We start from the raw sequence: 12,215 nt of genomic DNA, 5'->3' as shown, positions 1-12,215 counted from the left end.
GGTACGGTGCCTCAAGATAGGTAAAGGACGTGAGGTAAATTTGTAGTAGATTGATAGATCGAACGCCAAATAAAATGAATAATAATAAATTGCAGCAAGGTATTTTTGTATTTTTGGTTTAATAGGTCTAAAAATAAACGCAAGGAAAAAGTAGACCGCAAGGCAAATATATGAGAAAGAAGACCCCGGGGCCGTAGGTTTCACTAGTGGCTTCTCTCGAGAAAGATAGCAAACGATGGGTGAACGAATTACTGTTGGGCAATTGATAGAACTTCAAATAATTATGATGATATCCAAGCAATGATCATTATATAGGCATCACGTCCAAGATTAATAGACCGGCTCCTACCTGCATCTACTACTATTACTCCACACATCGACCACTATCCAGCATGCATCTAGTGTATTAAGTTCATGGAAAAACGGAGTAATGCAATAAGAACGATGACATGATGTAGACAAGATCCTTTTATCTATTGCGGCAGATATGGATTCCATCTTTTATCCTTAGTAGCAACGGTACATATGTGTCGGTTCCCATTCTGTCACTGGGATCAAGCACTGTAAGATCGAACCCACTACCGGGCACCTCTTCTCATTGCAAGATAAATAGATCAAGTTGTCCAAACAAAACCCAAATATTGGAGAAGAAATACGAGGCTATAAGATATCACGCATATAAGAGATCAAAGAAACTCAAATAACTTTCATGGATATAAAAAGATATAAGTGATCATAAACTCGAAGTTCATCAGATCCCAACAAACACACCGCAAAAAGAGTTACATCATATGGATATCCTAGAGACCATTGTATTGATAATCAAGAGAAAGAGAGAGAGAGAGAGAGGAAGCCATCTAGTTACTAACTACGGACCCGTAGGTCTACAAAGAACTACTCATGCATCATCTGAGAGGCACCAATAGTGGAAGTGGTGAACCCCTATGTGATGGTGTCTAGATTGGATCTGGTGGTTCTGGACTCTACGATGGCTGGATGAATATTTCATCGACTCCTCTAGGGTTTCTGGAATATTGGGGTATTTATAGAGCAAAGAGGCGGTCCGGGGGGTAACCAAGGTGGGCACAACCCACCAGGGCACGCCTGGTCCTCCTAGCGCGCCCTGGTGGGTTGTCCCCTCCTCGGGACCCCCCCAGGTGCAACCAAAGCCCATCTTCTTCCTTTTGGTCCATAAAAAATCATCGTAAATTGGCGTGGCATTTGGACTTTTCCTGCGATGTAAAAAACATGCAAAAAACAGCAATTGGCACTTGGAACTATGTCAATATGTTAGTACCAAAAAATGATATAAAATGACTATAAAATGATTATAAAACATCCAAGATTGATAATAAAACAACATGGATAATCAAAAAATATAGATACGTTGGAGACGTATCAGCATCCCCAAGCTTAACTCCTGCTCGTCCTTGAGTAGGTAAGTGATAAAAACAGAATTTTTGATGTAGAGTGATGTTTTTCATGTCATATCATATTCTTTTCTTTATAGCATGGACATTTGGACTTTTATGTGATTCAAAGCAATAGTTTTGACATAATGATTTAGATACTCAAGCATATCAACAAGCAACCATGTCTTTCAAAATATCAATGCTAAAACAAGTTATCCCTAGCCCGTCATGCTCAAACATTGATCCATTCATGAAACACACTCGAATATTAGCTACACCCAATACTTAAGTACGATTATGTTACCCCCTAGTTGGTGCTTTTATAAGAGAGGATGGAGACTCAATTTCAAAAATAAAAATTGCATAAAGTAAAAGAAAGGCCCTTCGTAGAGGGAAGTAGGGATTTGTAGAGGTGCCAGAGCTCAAAGCGAAAAAAGAAGAGATAAAAACATTTTTTGGGAGGTGAATCCATCCCACCAACGAAAATGACTTGGAGCATCCCAACACTTTCCATGCTAGATATATCATAGGCGGTTCCCAAACAGAAAATAAAGTTTATTCCTTTTTCCACCATAACTTTCATTTTCCATGGCTAGCCGTATCCACGGGTGCCATCCATACCAACACTTTCCAAGAAATTTATTATTTGACAACATAAAGTAAATTCATTTTTGCATTCGGGACTGGGCAACCCTAAAACCTTTGCCTTACTCTCGTGCAATGACAAGTGAATAAACACTCATCGTGAAATAACACATCTAGCATAGACAATATTAGCCACCCGTTACCGTTCCGCGAGCGAAACAAACACACAAAAGAGAAGTTTATTTTGAAAATTAGAGATGGCACATGCAAATTTGCTTAGAACGGCAAAAGAATACCGCATATAGGTAGATATAGTGGACTCATGTGGCAAAACTGGTTTAAAGGATTTTGGATGCAAGTACAGGTCACACTTGGTGCAAAATGAAGGCTAGCAAAAAGTTTGAGAAGCGACCAACCAAGAAACGAATAATCTCATAAGCAAGCATTAAGCATAATTAACACCGAATAATGCACCACAAGTAGGATATAATTTTCATTGCATGATTATTGACTTTCGTGCATGCATAGGGAATCAAAAACCTTAACACCAATATTCTTACTAGAACACGATTACTCATCAACATAACTCACATATCACATCATCATATCTCAAAACTAAGAATCAAGTTTATTTTCTCCAATGATCTTCATGACATAATTTTCTTTCTTTCTTTATCCTTCTTGTATATCTATCATTTTGGGACTAATTTTCATGTGCTGCTTTTCATAAGCTCAAACAAATATAAGTGAAGATCATGAGCATAACATATTTTCTTTCTCTCAAATAATTTAAGTGAAGCAAGAGAGAATTTCTTCAAAATTTTACTAACTCTCAAATAAATCTAAGTGAATCAAGAGAGCATTTCTTCAAAAATACTAAGCACACCGTGCTCAAAAAGATATAAGTGAAGCACTAGAGCAAGTCCATTGCTCATAAAAATTTAAGTGAAGCATAGAGAGCAATTCTAACAAGTCATGGCATAATTTTGGCTCTCTCAAATAGGTGTGTCCAGCAAGGATTGATGACTTAAAACACAAAATAAAACAATCAAAGACACATATCATACAAGACGCTCCAAGCAAAATACATATGATGTGACGAATAAAAATATAGCCTCGAGTAAAATACCGATGGTCGTTAAAAAGAGGGGATGCCACTCCGGGGCATCCCCAAGCTTAGTTGGTTGCTCATTCTTGGATAATAGCTTGGGATGCCGGGGCATACCCGAACTTAGGCTCTTCTATCCTTCTTTCATCCATCGTAAGATAACCCAAAACTTGAAAACTTCAATCACACAAAACTCAACAAAACCCTTGTGAGATCCGTTAGTAAAATAAAGCAAACTACTACTATAAGTGTTGTGTAAAACCAAATTTTTTTGTATTATATCTACTGTATTCCATCTTTTCTATGGCAAAAACTCATCAAAGAAAACCATAGAGCCATCAAAATAAGCACACAACACAAAGAAAACAGAATCTGTCAAAACAGAACAGTCTAGAGTAATCTGGAACTTTAGAATACTTCTGTAACTCCACAAATTATACCAAATTAGTACGACCAGCGTAATTTGTAAATTAATCTCCTTCAAAAAGAATCAGGGCAAAATCTCTTTTCTGTGATTTATGAGAATTATTTTCATGAGCGCAAAGTTTCTGTCTTTTTCAGCAAGATCAAACAACTATCACCCCAGAAGATCCTAAAGGCTTTACTTGGCACAAACACTAATTCAAACACAAAAAACGCAATCATACCAGTAGCATAATTGTGTTAACATACAAGAACATAAATCAAAAAGCAAAAATAAATTTTATTCATTGGGTTGCCTCCCAACAAACGCTATAGTTTTACGCCCTTAGCTAGGCATAAAGCAAGGATCAAAGTTTTGTCTTCCGGAGTTTTGGCAACTTTTGTAAGGGTTTTCTCAAACTTGGGAGGCTCTTTACGCCTCCCTAAACTCTCCATGAAAGAAACCATCTTAAGATCCAAAATATCCAAACGCTTGTTGCAAAGAGTAATCAAGGTATTCATGCGATTGATACTACCATTGAGGTGCTTGAGGGGTTCATTATATTTCCATATTTCGACCATATGTTTATGTAAATCACCAAGTTTGTCCAACATTTGAACTCCCTTAGGGGTAAAGGAAAACCGCTTCTTTTGAGGAGGAATTCCCAAAATTCCTTCCAAAATTTCATAGGCAGCGTTTGCATCAAGCTCAATAAAATTTCCTTCAACGGCAAAATCAAGAAGTTGTCTATGATGCAAAGCTAATCCCATGTAAAAATTATGAAGCAAAACCTTTGCATCCCCCTTTAGGTTGGAGACACGATACGATTCCATAAGCCTATACTAGGCATCTTTCAAATTTTCTCCTTGTCTTTGCTTGAAGTAAAGAACTTCAAAATCTGGTGACAAAGGAGGAGTAGGGATGCTAGCCATCGGGACTAGAGACAAGAGATCGGTGAAAAAGAGAGGCGAATAAAACGGCAATTTTTTGTTAAGTGGGGGAGAGGAAAACGAGAGGCAAATGGCGAATAATGTAAATTGCAAGGAGATGAGATTGGTGATTAGGAACCTGGTTATATTGAAGATCCTCCCCGGCAACGGCGCCAAGAATTCCTTTTGATGTTGCTTGAAGCTACGTCGGTATTTCCCCAAAGAGGAAGGGATGATGCAGCACAGCGGCAGTAGGTATTTCCCTCAGATATGAAACCAAGGTTATGAACCAGTAGGAGAACCAAACAACACAACGTAAACAGCCCCTGCACACAAATAACAACACCTCGCAACTCGACCTGTTAAAGGGGTTGTCAATCCCTTTCGAGGTACGGCGCCTCAAGATAGGCAAAGGACGTGAGGTAAATTTGTACTAGATTAATAGATCCAACACCAAATAAAATAAATAAGAATAAATTGCAACAAGGTATTTTTTATTTTTGGTTTAATAGATCTGAAAATAAATTCAAGGAAAAAGTAGACCGCAAGGCAAATATATGAGAAAGAAGACCCGAGGGCCGTAGGTTTCACTAGTGGCTTCTCTCGAGAAAGATAACAAACAGTGGGTGAACAAATTACTGTTGGGCAATTTATAGAACTTCAAATAATTATGACGATATCCAAGCAATGATCATTACATAGGCATCACGTCCAAGATTAGTAGACCGACTCCTGCCTGCATCTACTACTATTACTCCATACATCGACCACTATCCAGCATGCATCTAGTGTATTAAGTTCATGCAAAAACGGAGTAATGCAATAAGAATGATGACATGATGTAGACAAGATCCGCTTATCTATTGTGGCAGATATGGATCCAATCTTTTTATCCTTAGTAGCAACGATACATACGTGTCGGTTCCCTTTCTGTCACTAGGATCAAGCACTGTAAGATCGAACCCACTACTGGGCACCTCTTCCCATTGCAAGATAAATAGATCAAGTTGGCAAAACAAAACCCAAATATCGGAGAATAAATACGAGGCTTTAAGAGATCACACATATAAGATATCAAAGAAACTCAAATAACTTCATGGATATAAAAAGATGTAATTGATCATAAACTCGAAGTTCATCAGATCCCAACAAACACACCGCAAAAAGAGTTACATCATATATATCTCCAAGAAACCATTGTATTGATAATCAAGAGAGAGAGAGAGAGAGAGGAAGCCATCTAGTTACTAACTACGGACCCGTAGGTCTACAAAGAACTACTCACGCATCGTCGGAGAGGCACCAATGGAATTGGTGAACCCCTTCGTGATGGTGTCTAGATTGGATCTGGTGGTTCTGGACTCTGGGGCGGCTGGATGAATATTTCATCGATTCCCCTAGGGTTTCTGGAATATTGGGGTATTTATAGAGCAAAGAGGCGGTCCGGGGGGGGAGGGGTACCCGAGGTGGGCGCAACCCACCAGGGCACGCCTGGGCCTCCTGGAGCGCCCTAGTGGGTTGTCCCCTCCTCGGGACTCCCCCCAGGTGCAACCAGGGCCCATCTTCTTCCTTTTGGTCCATAAAAAATCATCGTAAATTGGCCTGGCATTTGGACTCCATCTAATATTGATTTCCAGCGATGTAAAAAACATGCAGAAAATTGCAACTGGCACTTGGCACTATGTCAATAGGTTAGTACCAAGAAATGATATAAACTGACTATAAAATGATTATAAAATATCCAAGATTGATAATAAAACACCATGAAATAATCAAAAAATATAGATACGTTGGAGACGTATCAAGATGATAACTGATTTTAGAAAATTAAACAAAGCTACTATAAAAGATCATTACCCCTTGTTTTTATTGATCAAATGTTAGAAAGACTATCTAAGCACACACACTTTTGCTTCCTTGATGGATATTCTGGTTTCTCTTAAACACCCGTATCACAATCTGATCAAGATAAAACCACCTTTACTTGGGATGTGGAGTAATTGATCCCGAGCACACATGCGCTCGGAATCTGTCCCGCTCGATCCGATATTGTTATTCAGGACAAGGGAAACACGCGACAGTGGCCGCACGCAGATGGGGACGTGGAAGCGATAAAGAAAAGGGCGATGCTAGGCACCGGCGCACCGGCCGAACGCTTCGGCCGGTCCAACCCTAGCCGTCAGATCGGCCCGTCCCGATCCGTTGGATCTTTATCCAAATCAGATCGTCCTCTTCCTCTCGTGAGCGTGGACGGGAAAAGGAACCCCGTCTCGCCGGCCGCACACGTTTCCCCCTCGTCGCCGCCCCCCTCGCCTGCCCTCCCCGTCTCTGATCGCTGCCCTCGCCGCTCGTCTTCGCCGGCCGCCCTGGTCGCCGGTCCCAGCCCTCGGCGGCTGTTCTCGTCACCGGCTTCGCCCATGCAATAGCCCACCCATGTAGTTGTAGCCTCCGTGGCAAACCATTGTAGCTCCGATGGCGACGACCGAAGCTCACCGGCGTGCTCACCGGTGTGCTCGCCGGCGCTCATCCCCCGCTTACGACAAAAAAAATCAAGCGCACAGGGAGATGCCCAGTGCTGCAACCTACGACGAAAAAAGCTACAACTAGCGATAGGAAAAGCTTCAACCGGCTACGAAAAAAGTTTCAACCAGTATACCACTGGAGCTATGGATGACCAAGAAAAGTTACAACCGGTGACAGAAAAAGCTTCATCTAGCAATGTAAAAAGCTTCATCCGACTATAAAAAAAGTTTCAACCGTGGAAACAAAGCCATGGACGAAAAACGAAAAAGTTGCAACCGGCAGTTATAAAAGTTACAACCGCATTGAAAAAAGCTTTCAAACTTCTTATCTCAGCTGCGACCCCGCGGTGACGATGATGCCGTTTTGCTGCAACCGTAGTAAATTTTTGCTACCACCGGTGATTGAATTTGCTACAACCGGTTCCAGCAAAAAAACGCCGTGGGGTGTAGTCTGCCATGGCTGGTTGCAGCTCCGGCGTGGCCGGGTCCGGCGAGGTAGGCAGAGCTCCGATGCATGCGAGGTAGGCGTCGCCGTGGTAGCACCCCGTAGCCCCGGTTGCAGCACCTCCCGTTGTCAACGCCCCCTCGGTCGACGCGCGAGATGGGATGGTCACCGCGGAGAGCCATGGCGAGCTTCGAGCGGGGAGGGGAGGCGTGGTGCTGCGACGGGGGGGGAGGGATGGGGAAGGGGTGGGGAGGAGGGGGCAGAAGCAGAGGGCGGCGCGCGTCCCAGCGAGCTGCGCGAGATGTGGGCGAGCTGTGATGAAGAAGACGCGAGGAAGAGGGAGACCGGCCCAATGTTCCGCCTGTGCCCCGGCCCCAAACGTTTCCCTAAAGAAAATAGGTTAATCTCCTGGACGGTGGGGCAGCACGCGATTTTCTTCCAAGGCCGTTGCGGGTTAGCGTCAAAGCCATGGCTCGACTCGTCAGCGAAATCTTGATCCGCGCATCAGTCACCGCTAACGACGTTAATGAGATGGAGTAAATGAAGGAGAGGGTAGGTGGTAGGTGGATGTGGGTGGCTCATTCTTATCGCATTTGTTGGTCGGCTTCTACCAGGCTCCGTAGGCGGCGACAGCGACAACTGCGCTAGGGTTCCTGAAGCTCTGCTCCGGCGTCAATGGAGTTCTTGATGCAGCCCTTCAACAGGTGTGTAATAAGTCCATGTGTGTCGATGTGTGATCTTTCTTATCTTCTTCTATCCGATTTTGGATGGTAACTCATGGGATCTACACCTCTCGAACTTGCTGTGTCTCCGTGTGCGGTAGAACCTTGACTGAGGAGGTGACGGATAGTGAGTTGCCAATGGAGCCGGTGCACCACACTGTGCGGTCGCCCCCAGGCGGAGAAGTGGGAGGTGCGAGTCCTTAGATTAGTAGTGGGCAGATCTGTCCCCCATCGGCGGAAGGACAGGCCAGGAGTGGAGATAAGGCAACTGCTTCAGAGAACTCCGTAGAGCAGATTGATCCAAAAACGCCTGCTTGGACACGAAGGTATAAACAGTGGGATCATTCATTTGTTTAGTAGCAGTTTGAACAGACAAGTTCATAGTTAATCTCTAGCCCTGCAAAAATTAGAATGAGCGACAAAGCGGATATAGGCTTTACATTTCTGAAGTGTGATGAAGTACAATACTGAATGTTAGACAGCAGACTGACGAAATATAGATATGTGGTTTGCATTACTGAAGGCTGATGAAGTATGATACCGAATTTTAGACAGTAGACTGACGAAATATGCACTGCTGGAAAATGCGTCCCGGTATGCAGTGTCTAACATAATGTGGGTTGGTTAGTAGCTGTGACTAATTCCGATTCTGTAGTACTGGTAGGGAAACTATTAGTTTGTGGGATGATGTAACATGTTATGTTTTCACTTCAGGGTCAGGATAGGTGCTGCAGCACCAGGGCGTGCACCATGCCCAGATAGGATGACCGCATTAGAGAAATCAGTCTGTTTTTTAGTCCCCTGGGGAGAATGTCATTGTACCAAAATTAGGGCTCAGTTTCGATACACTCGGCGAGGCCTACGATTTCTACAATCTACACTCCTGGGAGAAAGGCTTCAGGATTAGATATGGGAAGAGCATGCTTAATGTTAACCGGACAAAATGCATGCAGGAGATCGTGTGTGGTTGCGCGGTATGCTTTCGTTCAGATGAGACTTTCCAATTTATGCATATCTGTCTTGCTGTTATCTGACACTTGGTGGCATGAACTGATTGCAGGGGAAACCAATAGTGGAGAATACTCGGTCATGCTGTTGCGAATGTCCTGCCCTTGTAAGATTGCTGTGGTCAAAAGACAATGGGTGGTACATAGCAGAGCACAAGGATAATCACAATCATGCCTTGTCCAACACCTATGGACAAACTTTGCACTGGCCATCGCACAAGCACATCAACGTGTACAGCAGGGATCTGGTGAAGCAGCTGCGAGAGAACAATGTGAACCTATCCAAAGTGTACAACATTATTGGTAGTTTCTTTGGGAGGATGGAGAATGTACCATTCACAAAGAGAGCGCTCAGGAACTTGTGTGGCAAAATCAGTCGTGACCAGGCAGAGGATGACGTTAGGAAGATAATGGAGGTGTTTTAGGAAATTGGTGCTCAGGATCAGCAGTTCACATACAGGGTACAAGCTGACAAAGAAGGAAGGATAAGTAGTCTTATGTGGGCGAATGGAAATAGCCGACTTTAGTATACCTTCTTCGGGGATGTAGTTACTTTCGACACCACTTACCGAACTAATCTTTATGATATGCCATTTGGGTTATTTGTCAGGGTGAACAACCATTTCCAGAGCATCATACTTGATGGTGTGCTAGTGAGGGATGAGAAACAAGAGACATTTGAGTGGGTATTCTCCGAATTTGTGAGGATGATGGGTGGCACTCCACCCCGAACAATTCTAACCGATAAGTTATAAGTTATTCAAAATTATAAGCATGAAAAACATAGTTTCCAATGATGAGCAATGTGGATGGCACACTTTGCTTATTGTATGAAACCTGCTTTGCATGTGCAGACCAAAATTGTGCAATGGAAATTGCCATAGAGAATGTGTTGCCAAATACAGCACACAAGTGGTGCAAGTGGCACATGTTGAAGAAGGCGAAGGAGTCCCTGGGTCCGCTGTATTCAAAGAAGAGTGATTTTCAGGTAGAGTTCCACAAAGTTGTTAACCACATGTTAACAATTGATGAGTTTGAGGAACCATGGAAGATGCTCATCAAGAAGTACAACCTGAGAGCTCATAACTACATGACCAATCTCTACGAGATCCGACACAAATGGGCGAAACCATACTTCAAAGGAGTGTTCTGTGCGAAAATGACTAGTACTCAACATAGTGAAAGAGCAAACCACATGTTGAAGAACTATGTCCCTCCTGGGTGCCCTATGCACATGTTTGTGAGGAAGTACATGTTGCTGCAGTTTGACGGAGAAGCTGAGGAAAATTATGAGGAGAAAAGAACCAGAATTGGAAGGAAACTAAGGGCATTTCTGGTTTGCACTAATTACTTTGCATATGTCTGTAGCTAATATCAAATTGGTTTATTGCAGGGCAGGCCTCTTCTACGAGCAAACATAGCTACAGAAAGACATGCTGGATAGATTTACACGAGAGCTATGTTTGAATAGTTTGGCCATATCATCTACGAGTGTGGTGCATACTAGGTTGAGGAGATTGAGAAGGGGAAAACATATGTCGCAATCCATTCTAATGCAGCTCGTAGAGAGAAGTGGTGCAGAATTTCATACAAGGTGACCGTGATGGATGGTGGCGACGAGTTTGATTGTGAATGCGGTCAATTTTCCCACATGGGCCTCCTCTGCAGCCATGTACTCAAGGTGTGACAGATGTAAATCACATTGGCGTTCTATACTAATAAGATAATTGCTTACTATGATTATGACATGTGTGACTGCTGCAGGTACTGGACTTCATCCGCATATCAGAAATTCCTAAGAAACACATAATGAAGAGGTGGACAAGAGACGCACGGGACGTCCTGCCTCCACATCTGAGACAGTTTCAGAGAGACAATGCTGACAAGAATAACACATTTAGTTAGCAGCATTTCAAGATGTATATGCATGCAATGGAGCTTGTGCGGATGGGAGACACAAGTGTTGAGGCGTATGAGCACCTAATGAAATTGTTCAAGGGTTGTGCTGAAGAAATGAAGCCATTTGCAGATATTATAGACGAACTTGGACTCGAAGACAAGATAGCTGAAAATGGTCTGGTCGTGAACAAGGAATCAACCATGGGAGATCATGCTGGTGGTGGGGTAAAAAGGAGCACACCTAACGAAAATGATGATGTGCACTCAGCAAATGAATATGGCAATGCCATGGCTGGACTGTTGCCTCCTGCAAAGAGGAAGGAAATGGGAAGGCCTACAACAAGCAGAGAGAAAGCTCCGTACGAAGGACTCAGTAAGAGAACAAGATTCTGCATGATTTGCCGTCAACAGGGGCACAAGCGGACGACGTGCCCTGACCGAGGCGACATCCCAAAACAGCCACGGAAACCAGCAAGATGCAAAAATTGTGGGGTCGAAGGTCATAGGCGAAATATGTGCCACAAAGTGGGGCAGATTAGGATGGAAAAATGATGTAATATCTTGTTGGATGTGTGTGGTCTGGAGAATGAAAATGTAAGCATATCCTGTTATGAGTGGATGGCATGAACCTGTAAAATGCTTGACAAAATAACTTTGTGTGTGGAAAATCATGGTTGCTAATATGAATGACCTTCTATATGGGAGCAGCAGCATGTTCTGTATTCGTCAAAAAGCAGGGGTGCAAAAATGTAATGATGTTCAAATTAAGATTATGCATGCACAGTGCTGGTGACTGGTGCATGTGTTCGTGTGCTTGCATTGAGCCGGCCCTGGTTTGATGTGTGGAGTTAATGCAGCTCCACAACTGTCACCACATTAGCGCCATACGTGTTCAAAATTTAAATCGCAAGGGCAGGATGCCATGGCTGCTGGTCTACATATAGGGAGGGGTTGTGGGTTTGCATACACCTGAAGTACATGCAAGAACCCACCTGAGGGAGGTGCGCGTATGAATGGAAATGCTGGCTTACACGGTGGATCGGGTGTGACAAGCTCGAAGCAGTGTTTGCTTGGTGGGATTCCGGCGCCGGAGGTAAATCTGAAACATAAATCTGTCAAATAGTGAAATTGTAGTTGCATATTGTGCATAACATTGTCAGAGCATGCTGATACGTCTCCAACG

General features: G+C 43.2%; 1 long non-coding RNA gene across 2 annotated transcripts; it reads left to right on the top strand.

The window, feature by feature from the left end:
* The first annotated feature begins 7,844 nt into the window (after positions 1 to 7,844).
* On the top strand, positions 7,845 to 11,731 carry LOC123093001 (uncharacterized). Of its 2 annotated transcripts, XR_006444967.1 has the most exons (5): positions 7,845 to 8,108; positions 8,228 to 8,452; positions 8,841 to 9,100; positions 9,187 to 10,814; positions 10,898 to 11,731. It is a non-coding gene; the product is annotated as an uncharacterized lncRNA (long non-coding RNA). The 2 variants fall into 2 exon arrangements; XR_006444968.1 differs by lacking the exon at positions 8,228 to 8,452 and having other exon boundaries at positions 7,846 to 8,108.
* The last annotated feature ends 484 nt before the right edge of the window (positions 11,732 to 12,215 follow it).

The sequence above is a fragment of the Triticum aestivum genome, chromosome 4B (assembly GCF_018294505.1).
Source record: "Triticum aestivum cultivar Chinese Spring chromosome 4B, IWGSC CS RefSeq v2.1, whole genome shotgun sequence".
NCBI classification, from domain to species: domain Eukaryota; kingdom Viridiplantae; phylum Streptophyta; class Magnoliopsida; order Poales; family Poaceae; genus Triticum; species Triticum aestivum.
This window is presented reverse-complemented; position numbering and strand designations above follow the sequence as displayed.